The sequence below is a fragment of the Rhincodon typus genome, chromosome 3 (assembly GCF_021869965.1).
Source record: "Rhincodon typus isolate 14 chromosome 3, sRhiTyp1.1, whole genome shotgun sequence".
Lineage (NCBI taxonomy): Eukaryota > Metazoa > Chordata > Chondrichthyes > Orectolobiformes > Rhincodontidae > Rhincodon > Rhincodon typus.
Window position 1 is genome coordinate 26,758,875 of NC_063334.1, and position 12,168 is coordinate 26,771,042.

Below are 12,168 nucleotides of genomic sequence, written 5' to 3' on the forward strand. Positions count from 1 at the left end.
TTTGTACAACTTGAAAATAGAAACAACTTGGACAAATTTTAGCAATTGCTTGCTTCAGGATTTTCCAATTACGATCATGAAAAAGACAGTACTTTGCAAATGGATTTGATCTTCTAAGAGCAATGCGCTTGTTTCATCGATAATATTTGTGAACGGAAATATTATTAAAAATTGCTCAGTTACTGCTCGAGTCCTTAATTGTAATAAATCTCAAAACAGGGGAAAGAAACTAAAAATCCTCAGACTGTAAGCATCTCAAGTCTGCTACAAACTGATGCTCAGGCTCCTCCAATTCTGACAAACCTCTTCATCCCGATAATCTACTGGAAAGACCCAGAAGTTTTCCATTCAGGTTACAGTCAAAGCCCCTTTCTGTCTGGTCTCCTGCTGCGGCTCTCAATCCCCTGTCAATCGTCAATATCCTGTGCGGGGTTCGGCAGACAACGATCTGGTATCATAGTACATTTAGAACCTTGAGCTAGCGTGACTTGTAATGGGATAACCCATTGCCTGTCAAGTTTTAACCCTGCACTGACTTCCCATCCCTGTGCAGTGTGTGAACTGACAAGCAATTTCCATCAGATGGAATTTCAGCATGGATTAGATGTAGTCACCTGAATGATAATGACGACGACATTTGAGTTGCTATTTTCAGGCTGAACACGCACTCTATTTTGCTTTAAGAATGGGCTCGATTTTAATGTGAACTGGAAGCTTTAGACGTCATTTTATGAAAACCTACAAACAATTTACAGCACATGTGGTCGTTCAGCCCATCCTGCCAATACCAATGCTTTTTCTGGAGCAATCAGAAAGTAATCCCAGTGTTCCACACCTTCTACCACCTATCCTTGCACTACCAACTTCAAGTATGTATCCAATCCTCACTTATAAGGTGCAGTTGCCAGCAAACTATCTTGTGCTTATGTATGTGAGCAAAGCTTCAGCATCCTAGGCAATGCAACCACAGGAGTTAACAGCTGTGGTCTGCAAATGTTTGTGTTTTATCAATGCTCCGCAATATTCTTTCCCTCACAGATCTGTACTTTTAAATACAAAGGAAAGACTTACATTTATATAACATCTTTCATGACCCCAGAGCACTGTAAAGCACTTTAAATGGATCAAATGCTTTTTAACAGCATGGTTACTGCCGTAATGGAGAAATGCAGCAGTCAATTTCAACACACTAAAGCCCTTACAAACTGTGATGTGATAACAACCAGGTAATCTATTTGAGATATGAATATTGCCCACAACACCAGGAGGAAGGCACTTCTTCTTCAAAATAGTGGCTGTGAGATTCTGTCATCTCCAATTGAGTTGCCCTGTGAGACCTTAGCTTAAAGCCTCACCTGAAAGACAGCACACCTGACTGTGCAACTCTCCCTCAGTACCCCACCAGCAGCGTCAATGCATTATGTGCTGGACTCTCTGGGGTGAAGCTTGAAACACAATTTTCTGAGCCCAGGGTGGGTGGAGAGGTACCCACAGAGTGACAGCTTGAAGCTGATTGAAAATGAAAAATAATTATTAAGCCAATTTATTTTTTCCATAACTGGGTTTGGCTTTCCCCAGATAAATCAGAGTGGTCATCAAACCTTGCACTTGTAATCCCAATGTCAGCAACACTTCTCAACCACTCACCTCAAACCTAGCTCCATTTATTTTGGTCTAGTACAGTGTTGTAGCATCACCCTCCTCCCTCTGTCAGCCCTAAAAACTTCTGAGATCTCTGCATGCCTCCAATTCTGACCCTTTTTCGTTCCTGTACTATTGATGATTGTATCTTTGCCCGTCTGGGTCCTAACCTTCTCTGGCTACCTCTTCTACCCGAATTTGGAGCTTAAAACCTTCCCCTTTGACCAAGCTTTTGGTCACCTGTCCAAATAACATCATCGGTGGCTCAGGGACGTGTTTTGTCTGATGACACACTTGTGGGGTGCCTTGGGACGTTTTGCTACATTAGCTGAGCGACGTGAACAAGAGTTGCTAATGTCGCTCAGGGGGTTGAATCCTGAAGTCTTGTAACTTAAAACCTGCATTTCTAAAGATATTTCCTTCCAAATGGGTGAAGAGATACAAATTGAACATAAGGCAGACCTCAGCGGGTTAAACTTAGGTTCCATAATTGGATAAGTCAAGGTGCGCAGCAAACAAGGTTGTACTCTATAAATAACTGATGAAAGCTTGAGCTCAAAAAATAATTCTCAATTCTAGACCCAGCCACCCTGCATTTCTGAAAAAGCCCCTTCCCTGTCAAACATGATTTAGTTAATACAACCCAGACTGAATTTTTGGTTTAACAAAACACTGGAACAGGAACCCTTCACTCTTCTGGCCCAAAGACTGGCTGTGTTTCATCCTATTGTTCTGGTGAGCAAACACCTACTCAATTATTTAAAGAACAGCTTAATTGGTAACAGGCATGAATAAAGCATAGGGTGGAAAATATGTGGGGTTACAGGCGAGGAATGACTGAGGTATTACTTTAATATAATGAAGCAGCTGACAAATAATTTCTGACAGCCTCGATCATTTGTAAAAATAAACTCCTGAACCCATTATTTACTCCTGGATAAAACTCAGCCGCTCAATATGCTTCTCAATAATAGCAGCATGCAAATAAATTAACTCACCACACAGTCTGCACTCATCATCAAGAATTAATCTCCACCACACTGCAACCTATCAGAAATCCAGAACAAGCAATATATCGGCACTTTCACTGTCTGACCCTGGACCGTGTGTTCAGAAATAATGGTGAAAAAGATCTGTGAAAAGACTATAAATTTTAATAATTTAGGTTCTTAAAAGTGCATTTTGGAAGGTCAAATACAGGTGGAAATTATACAATGAACAGCAGAACCCTTAGGAATATTGAAATGTAGAGGGATCTGGGTGTGCAGGTTCACAGATCACTGAAGTGGCAGTGCAGGCAGATAATGGAGTGAAAAAGGCTTACGGCATGCTTGCATTCATTGGAAAAGGCACTGAGTATTAGGATAGATAAGTTATGCTGCAGCTTTATAGAACTTTAGTTAGGCCACACTTGGAATACTGCATACAGTTCTGGTCACCACACTACCAGAAGGATGTGGATGCTTTGGAGAGGGTACAGAAAAGGTTTACCAGGATGTTGCCTGGTATGGGGATATTTTAGCTATGAAGCAAGACTGGATAGACTGGGTTTGTTTTTACTGGAAGGCAGGAGGTTGAGGGGTGACCTGACAGAAGTTTTTGAGATTGGGAATAGCACGGAAAGTATGAGGCTTTTTCCCAGGGTGGAGGGGTCAATCACTAGGGGACACAGGTTCAAAGTGCAGGTCGGGGTTAGTTTAAAAGAGAGATGTGCGAAGTAGGTTTTTCACACAAATGGTGGTGAGTGCCTGGAACGTGCTGCCAGAGATGGTGCTGGAAGCAGACACCATAGCAGCATTCAAGAAGCACCTGGACGAATACACGAACAGGAAGTGAATAGAGGGATACAGATCCTGTAAGTGAAGACAGCTTTGGTTTGGAAGGGCAAAATATGTCGGCGCAGGCTTGGAGGGCTGAAGGGCCTGTTTCTGTGCTGTTTTGTTCTTTGTTCTAAGTCAAATAAATTAAACAGTTGCTTGGTAGTACAGAGCTTAACTTTTGCTGATGGTAAAAATGTCACGTTGTCAAAGATTCTCATCTTGCACTCAACAGGCTAAACTCAAGGATGTCAAAATTCAATTTATACTGCATGAGAAAAGGGCACAGATTGGTTGGCAAGTGCTTGATGATTGTGTGAAGTGCAGCCGTGGAGAAAAACACCAAGGAACCACTGCACCCCACACTTTTACTTTTAAGAAGAGACACAACATTTGAACTTGAACTTAGAGGGGACAGATTCTGACGTATGTATATATACATTTTTGGTCAAGGGTTAGTGAGCCAAATTGTGAGTCTGACTGAGAATCTTGAGTTGTTTTTAATTGTAATTATTAGCACACTTGGGATTGTTCACCAAGTGCTGACTTCTTTATTCATTTACGGGATGAGGGTGTCGCTGGCTAGGCAGCATTTATTGCCCATCTCTAATTGTCCAGAGGGCATTTAAGAGTCAACCACATTGCTGTGGGTCTGGAGTCACATGTAGGCCAGACCAGGTAAGGGTGACAGTTTCCTCCCCTAAAGGACATTAGTGAACCAGATGAGTTTTTCTGACAATCGGCAATGGATTAATGGTCATCATTAGGTTCTTAACTCCAGATATTTATTGAATTCAAATTCCATCATCTGCCGTGGTGGGATTCGAACCGGAGTCCTCAGAACTGGGTCTCTGGATTAACAGTCAGACTAAATGTGGAATTACATCAAACGTTATTAAATTCTGCATTTCACAAGCATGGGCTGGTTAAGTACAGTCAATTTACAGAAGGGATGTGCTGTTGATGGAATTCATCAGTTGTTGAAATGTACAACCCATGTAACTGGCAATACACAGGCACTGAAATTCAGATACCATATTTCTCATTTGTTTGAGAACAGTATGTAATTTAGACTTCGTTATTAGGAAGTGGATTCACCACAGCACGTAGTTAAGGGTTTGTAGGAATGTTCTATAACTAGGAACCTTTGGAACACTCTAATCAGCATCTGGGTGCTCAGTTATTGAATATACATTCAACAATATAATTGGGCAATTTTTCAGCATCGAGAAAGTCAAGGAGTAGAACACAGTGTAGGAATGTCTGTTTGAGGTAGAAGATCAGCCATGATCTCTTTAACTGATGGAGCAGACTCAAGGGACTGTATGGCCATCTCTTATTGTTTATATTCTTATAATGGCACTAATTACTGCATATTTTATACTTATAGAGCAGAAGAATAGTTCATTCAACCTATTATGCATATTCTGGCTCTTTTAAAGTCCAATTATTCCTGGTCCCTATAGACCTGCTATACATTTAGTTATGGTATATATAGTCAGCCTGCGTTATATGGTTGGGTTTTCCAACAATGCTACACATTTCATCATGACCCAGATTGCTTACTGCTCTTGCATCACCTTGTCTAATGTTTCATTCTGTACCAACCCACAGGTCAGTTATTTATTTTCCCTCTTGACCACTGAGCATCACTCTTCCACCTTCAAAGCAAAAATAACTCCGACAGCAGTAATGCTGACTAAGAGAAAACAAAACTTACTCTGCCACATGACAACCATAAATTGCAGAGACAGGGCTGGGAGATATGGGATGGTTTATTGACAGCAACAGTAATTGTGAAAGCTCTCTTTTTGGTTGATAAAAGGAAACCACTGCTTATTTAATTTTGTAAGTAAAGAAAGGCTTTAATGCCTCTCAGGTATTAGCTCTACATAGATGGATTTCAGGGAATGTTAGATAAACACATGAGAAAGAAAGAAAGGAAAAGAATGATACGCTGTGAGGATGAAATGAGGACAGGTGATATGAGACTCGTGCAGCATAAACACCAGCATGAAAAACAGATAGGCCTAATGGTCTTTACATGTACAACTCACACCACAGATAATGCACAGGACAACAATTTACATATAACCTGATAGCAAATTGTCCCATGAATCCTACTATCTTGCCAGTTTATCACAAAGAATCTAATGATGACCGTGAATCCACTGTTGACTGTCAGGAAACACCTATTTGGTTCATTAATGCCCTTTAGGGAAGGAGAATGCCATCCATACCTGGTCTGTGACATGCCCTCTGGGCAATAAATGCTGCCTAGCCAGCTTCGCCCCTCATCCCATGAATAAATAAAGGAAAGAAAAAAACCTCCTCGCCAACCTCCACCTCCTCCTCGCCGCCCTCTCCCTCCATCTCCTCCTCGCCGCCCTCTCCCTCCACCTCCTCCTCGCCGCCCTCTCCCTCCACCACCTCACTGTCTGGCCCTCAATCTACCACCTTTCCCCCCATCCTGGGAATGCAAGTAGCCCTTCCCAGAGCTGGGTAGCCAGGGATTTTCCTGTTGGATCCCAGCTCCCTCTCATGCCTGCCAATCACCCTTCAGAGGGGATGGAATGATTTAGGCCCCTGGGTCCTGAATCCAATTATTCACATTTCCAGTTCTGCCATTTCCTTTCGGTGACACTGGGTCATGTCTAAGTCCAAATGCACTCTGTGTGCCAACTAGATGAGGTGTTTACACCAGACACTGGTGTTTAACTTTCCAACTGAATGACAAATCTGATGACAGTGCAGCACTCCCCCAGCAGCTGTACGGGAAGGGTCAGCTTTCACGTGGCACGCAGGATGATTTAACTGGTGTAGAACTTAAACCTGTAGCTCAGCTGTGAGAATATGGCCACTGAGCTAGGACATGAGAATGAGTCAAAAACTCAACTAGCACAAAGATAAAATCAAAGCAGAGAAGCTAAATTCATCAATGATTTCCAGCTTACAGAATTTGTGATGTGATCAGAGATTTTGACAACTCCAGTTCGTTATAGCTGCTGATAAAACTGAAAAATAACCTTATGCCAAGAAGCTATTAGAGGCAAGTCTTCAGAGATTTAATGTATAGGCAACTCCAGTTTGTTCATATTTTTTATGACACTGCCTGTAGGTGTTTCTGGTTCAACAATAATTTGAAAGATAATCTATCTTCCTTGCAGGATATTACAATTAATTATTCACAAAGAATCTTACTGCTTCAAGCCCCTGTCCTAACTAAAGCCGCAGGCATTTTGTCCCAAATACCAGCCTCATAAAAAACAGGAGCTGGAGCTGGCCATTCAGCCCCTCAAGTCTGTTCTGTCATTGACAGGATTACGACTCACCTTCCACCTCAAATCTACTTTTCTGCACTCTCCCTGTATCCATACAGGGCAACTTGGCTGTGAACAGAAGGACAAATTGTCAGATTTCCCTCCACTCAATTCATAATCCAACAATAAACCTAAAGCAGCTTATGCACCTTTTCAACAGACTCTTGTGCTGAAACCAAAATCAAACGCACTGCTTCCTCTTCTTAAACCCACTCTGAAACCCTTGTTCTGTTCTGTCTCCCTTCCAAACTATAGTCTGCAGCCTTTTAAAACTAACAAATTAGTACAAGTCACTACTTGGCTTCACATGCCACCTTTTCCACATGCTAACTTGCATTTGCATTGCACCTTTAACACAGTAAACATCCCAGTGGCACATCATACAAGTGTCGCCCGACAAAATTTGGTCCTGAGCCGTGTGAGGTGATATCAGGTCAGGTGAACAAAAAGTTGCGTCAAATAGGCAGATGTAAGGAAGCATCTTAAGGGAGGAGATGGAGGTACAGAGGCAGGGAGGTTTAGAGAAAAAAATCTAAGTTAGGGACTGCCACTAATATCTTCTAAGTGTATGGATTTCTTAGGGGCTTCAATGGTTTAGTGTGTTCGAGGGTAGTCACCACTGGGTCTAACTGAAAGAGCCTTGGAGAGTAAACAAGATGAAGTCTATCATCATTTAGTAGTCTAGAACCTATTTTGTTGAGTTGAAACAGTAGCAGTGCGCACACATGTTCTTATTCACTCATGGAAGCCCTCGCATCTGCACTGCAGCACTACATCACAGCAATCTGGGCCTGCCACCGTTGTGTGGATCAGTAGTCACTGAACTTATCGACTTGAGCAGTTCCGTTCAGTTTAAATGGCTGCCCAAGTAGATGGTGTTGCCATGGGATCCCCACTATGCCCAGCTCTCGCAAACATCTTTGTTTCCTTCCACACAAAACTTGTCTTTGAAGAGTTGAGACATCTTGTCACAGCTGTACAAAACACTGGGAAGGCTACATTTGGAGTCCTGTGTACAATTCTAGTCACCCTGCTATAAGAAGGATGGTATTAAATTGGAAGGGCGCAAACAAGTTTTACAAGGATGTTACCAAGACTAGAAGGTTAGAGTTATAAGGAGAATGTGAGGCATTGCATTTTGGTATAATACAATTAATGGTAGGGCCTTGGGTAGTGTTGGAGAACAGAGGGATCTAGGAATTCAGGTACATAATTCTTTAAAGTTTACATCGCATATAGACGGGGTGGTTAAGAAGGTGTTTAGCACGGTTGCCTTCATTGCGCAGACTTTTGAGTATAGATTTGGGAAGTCATGCTCCATGTACCCCACAAAGAGACTGGTATAACTAGGGCCATGCGGGTACCTATTCCCATCCCTCTGACCTGAGGGAAGTGAGAGGAATTAAAAGAAAGGTTGTTCAGGGTTTAGACAGATATGGACCAAACGCAGGCAAATGGGGCTAGTGCAGTTTAGGAAACCTAGTCTGCATGGATGAGTCAGGCTGAAGGGTCTGTTTTCATGTTGTATATCTCTATGACAGAATGACACCGAACCTTCTCCCTCTTGCACATATCTCTTACATTTAGATCCTGTATGCTATATTTGAATCTGCAGCTAATGGGCCACTAGTCTGCATTCAAATTCAATTCTGAACGGAACAGTGAAATGAGATCCCTTTCCTCAACTACCTGATTGAGATAACAGCTAGGGTGGTCTCTACTATTGTCAACTGCAAACCTACCTTCATTAATCAGTATATACATTGGGATTCCTACAGTTCCGTGCACTGCAAGATTGTCCTTATCAGCAACCTCATAAATAGGGCCTGAGCCGTTTGTACACTGAGCAAACATCAAAGTCATCCTGTAAAAAAGCAGCCACCCTGATTAGCTCATTTCTCACTGTATACTGAGCAAACTCAAGAAAGGCCTTAAAGCAGTCACGTTTGGTCCTATCTTTTGCCCAGTCCACCTAATTACCCTGGAAGGAAAGGTATTTCAAAACCTTTTTGAACAGCAGGCGAAGCTGGTGGGTTTGGTTCATCGAGCATGTCTACAACCTCAACCACAACCCGAGCTACAAATCTTCTCGAAAAGCGTGGTATATGAAATTCACTGCTGGTGTGATGCCAGTTATGTAGTCCGTACGTCCCAGAAACTGGCAAATCATATCAAACAGCATATTCCTTTGATTGCTTGCAACAATGAAGGCACTAACCAGACTCAACCAGCCCATGCTTGTAGAACTCGCAACACAGTAGCCAACATTAGAAGTGATTCAGCAAAATGGGACAGCACTTGCTGTATAATCCTGAGTGTGTGTGAAGAATTACACTGACAACCAATTTTGGTTTATCAGTTTGGCTCATGGCGTGGTACACTTGCATATTCCAGAACTACAAATATTAATACACAGGGCCTTGATCTTTCCAGACAGAAAGAACATGTCCTCGCACTGCATCTATTTCAATTCAACAAAATAGATGATAGTCATGCTCTGATGAATGAGTCAATCTGCCTGGCTTGAAATCTAAATAAAGCCTGGCAGTTAACAGTCAATGATCATTAACTGCCACATTCTCTATGGCAACACCTCTACCAATCACAGTCAACTTGACTACCAATCAGCACTCTCCTGACATAGAGTCTAAGGTTGGTTTTCATTTAATTGGCATGTTTGAGAGTTGCCCTGATGGGTGCAATACAAAACATGTTTTTTCTCAGCAACAGTCAAGATACGTCTTAGTTTAGTGCAATTACTTATTGGTTATAATAGGTTCCAGATTATTATGATGACTGTTGGGAGGGTCAACCCTTTGATTTGTCCCTTTCGAGGTCCTACTTTAAACTTCCCATCAAACCCTCATCACATCACCATAGTAAGATTGTGCATATTGCAGTTAATCAACAATTAACTCTTTCAGACCCATAAAAACCAGGGACTTGACAGGTGAAGGCATGGGCACCAATGAGGACGGGTTTAGGGCTACGGAGGTTACAGACACAGGAAGGGGCAAAGCCATGATGGGATCTGAACAATTCTGACATCAATGTTATACCAGATTGGGCATCAAGCTTTTTTTTTAATCAAAGTGCCCTAGAGAAAATAGTAACAAACTGATTTCTTCGAGCAGGGATACTCACTTGCTGTTAGGGAGGGTATTCCAGGATTTTGATCCAACGACAGTTAAGGAACAGTAATATGTCACTAAAACAGGATGGTTTAGAGGGGAACTTGCAGGAGGTGGTGTTACCACGTAACTGCTGCCCTTGTCCTTTTAGATGGTAGAGGCTGCAGGTTTCAAATGTGGACTGCTTCAGTATGACTGGTGTTGAACACTGTGTAATCATCAGCAAACATTTCTAACCTCATGATGGAGGGAAGACCACTGATGAAGCAACTGAAAACATTACACTGAGGAACTCCTGCAGAGATGTCCTGGAGCTGAGATGACTGACCTCCAACAACCATAACCATCTCCCTTTGTACTTGGTATGACTCCAACCTGTGGAGAACTCACCCCGTTTTCCATTTTGTTTTGTTATATTAGGATTGATTAGAATTCAGTTTTGTTAGGATTCCTTGATGCCACACAGAGACAAATTTTGCCCTAACATCAAAGGCAGTCAACCTATGAAGAAGGGTTATCTAAAACATTAATTTATTATAGCAACTACATAAAATCTTGATATTTTAGAAGAGGACACTTTTCAAAGCAAAAAAATTGGCCACAGCAGCAACAATGTTGTATTTTCAAAAAACACAAGCTACCTGAACGGAGGCAATGAATCTGCAACATTTCCAGTGAGAGACCATGTGAACCAGTTTGTGGATCTGAAAAAATTATCAGTTTTGAGCATGCTCAGGGAACCCCTTTTATAGGGCAACAGCCTCTGCCCTCTCTCCATTTTTCTGAATCCCCTCTCATCAACATTTCTGAGGTGACAACTCACTGGAAGACCTCATCGCTGTAATTTAAGGGTTATAAAAGAAGCCAATCTACATCATTGTCTCCATTCAAAAACAGAATGTAACCAATTATAACTGATCCAAGAAGAAACTTCAGTGACAGTAGCTTGTGGGAAAAGTGACTGTGGCTGTAGGCCAGCATTTTGGCAAACAACGAGAATGCTGGAGAAACTCAGCAGATCTGGCAGCATCTATGGAGACAGAAACAGTGTTATCGTTTTGAGTTGAGTCTGATTCCTTCTTCTTCAGACGAGAGATATTTGCAGGACAGTGTGTGAATCAGTATTTTTTTTCTGAATGTAACTATTCATTGGCCAAAGTGCTTCTAAATTAATATACTGCAGTGTTTGATATCTTTTAACAGGCTTGGGGTGTGTATGTTTTTGCTATAAACTAGTTCTTTATTTGTTAATTTAAGGAACCTGGCGGACTTGTTTCTGATACTGAGCCAAATGCTGACAATATCACCTTCATGTTATAAAATTCAAACTTTGCTATCACCAGCGGGACGAGGATATGAGGTTGTAGACAGTCAGTCAGTCTACCTCTCTTAACTTGCTTTATAACACAATGTAGTTGATGCAGTAAGCACAGCGGTGATTAGTTCAACAGGATTTGGTGCAGGTTGGGCTTGAGGTAGCAGGGGTTTGGATTAATTTAGGGCTGACCATGAGACCACTGGAATATTGTGAATGGTAATCACTAATGTAATGTAACACAACAGCAGGCTTCCACAAACAACAATGTGATACTGAGAAGAAAGTCTGTTCTGGTGGTGTTGGTTGAGGATAGATACTGACCAAGAAAAAAGTGATCTTGAATTTTCTTCAATAGACTGATCTTTGGGTATCTTACACGCATCTGAGAGAGCAGACTGGGCATCATCATAGTCATTCAGCACAGAAACAGACCCTTCACTCCAACCATAATCCCAAACTAAACTAGTCCCACCTGCCTGTGCTTGGCCCATATTCCTCCAAACATTTCTTATTCATGTACTTATCCAAATGTCTTTTAAATGTTACTGTACCCATATCCACCACTTTCTCTGGCAGTTCATTCCACACAATAACCATTCTGTATTAAAAAAAACTTTGCCCCTCGCGTCCTTTTTAAATCTTTCTCCTCTCACCCTAAAAACATGCCCCCTATTTTGAACACCGCCACCCTCGGGCAAATACCCTAGCCATTCACTTTATCCATGCCCCTCATGATTTTATAAATCTTAATAAGGTTACCCTTCAACCTCCCAAGCCTGCAGTAAAGAGAATCCCAGACTGTACTGATACCACATTCCAAAACAGCAACTCTGACCGGGCAGAGATAGTAGAAATTGCTGATGCTGGAGTCAGAGATAACACAGTGTAGAGCTGGATGAACACAGCAGGCCAGGCAGCATCAGAGGAGCAGGAAGGCTGAC

The 12,168-nt window shown here is 41.9% G+C and overlaps 1 protein-coding gene across 3 annotated transcripts in view; it reads right to left on the reverse strand.

The window, feature by feature from the left end:
• The window catches only part of apba1a (amyloid beta (A4) precursor protein-binding, family A, member 1a), a 168,875-nt gene that overhangs the window by 61,609 nt on the left and 95,098 nt on the right, over positions 1 to 12,168 (reverse strand). The gene's annotated exons all lie outside the window — the stretch shown is intronic.